This window comes from Sapajus apella, unplaced genomic scaffold (genome assembly GCF_009761245.1).
Source record: "Sapajus apella isolate SASKATOON/1434 unplaced genomic scaffold, GSC_monkey_1.0 scaffold87, whole genome shotgun sequence".
NCBI lineage: Eukaryota > Metazoa > Chordata > Mammalia > Primates > Cebidae > Sapajus > Sapajus apella.
Window position 1 is genome coordinate 4821781 of NW_022437027.1, and position 848 is coordinate 4822628.

The window sequence follows — 848 nt, forward strand, 5'->3', positions numbered from 1 at the left end:
CGGGGTGTGAGGAGCCGCTGCACAGGTGGGAGGATCTCCAGTTAATGGGCTTGGTGATGACTCAGGCTGGATATGGAGAAGGCCCAATTTAAGACAGTAGCAGTGGGGTAAATAGATGGGGGGCTGATTTGCTAGTCACTAACAGGCGGCAGTCTCAGGTCTTGGTGATGGGTGGGGGTGGAGGGCCGCTGTATCACAGAGGGGCAGAGCTGCAAGCTACTCTATTGGTGCCAAGAGCAAGCCGCGGAAAAGAGAGCTCAGAGTTATAGGGGATGGGGGAAGATAACTCCTGGAGGAAACTCTCTCATGCCCCCAGTCCATCATCCTACAAACTAGCTCTGGAATAATTAGGTGAATTTGAAAATGCCCTCTGTAGGCGGGCGTTCTATTTGGGGTAACCAGTGGCCTCTCTGGTCCTGGATTTCAGTCCTTTAGGGACTTCCCGAGTACCTCTTAATACAGAAGCCCCTTTCCGGTGTAGGTCGGTCAAGAAGCACTGTACAGAAATCTGATGCGATGTGGGGTATCCAAGAGGAGAGGGTATAAGTAATCACTAATCTGGGTTGAGATCTTAATTAGATATCAAGAAATGGGGCATTTAGGTCTTTTTAAAAATAGTATCTTGAGGCTGAGCGCGGTGGCTCATGCCTGTAATCCCGGCACTTTGGGAGGCGCAGGCGGGCGGATCACCTAAGGTTAGGAGTTCAAGACCAGCCTGGCCAACATGGTGAAACCCTACTGAAAATACAAAAATTAGCCAGGCGTGGTAGCGCACTCCCGAGTCCCAGCTACTGGGAGACTGAGGCAGAATCATCGCTTGAACCCAGGAGGAGGAGGTTGCAGTGAGC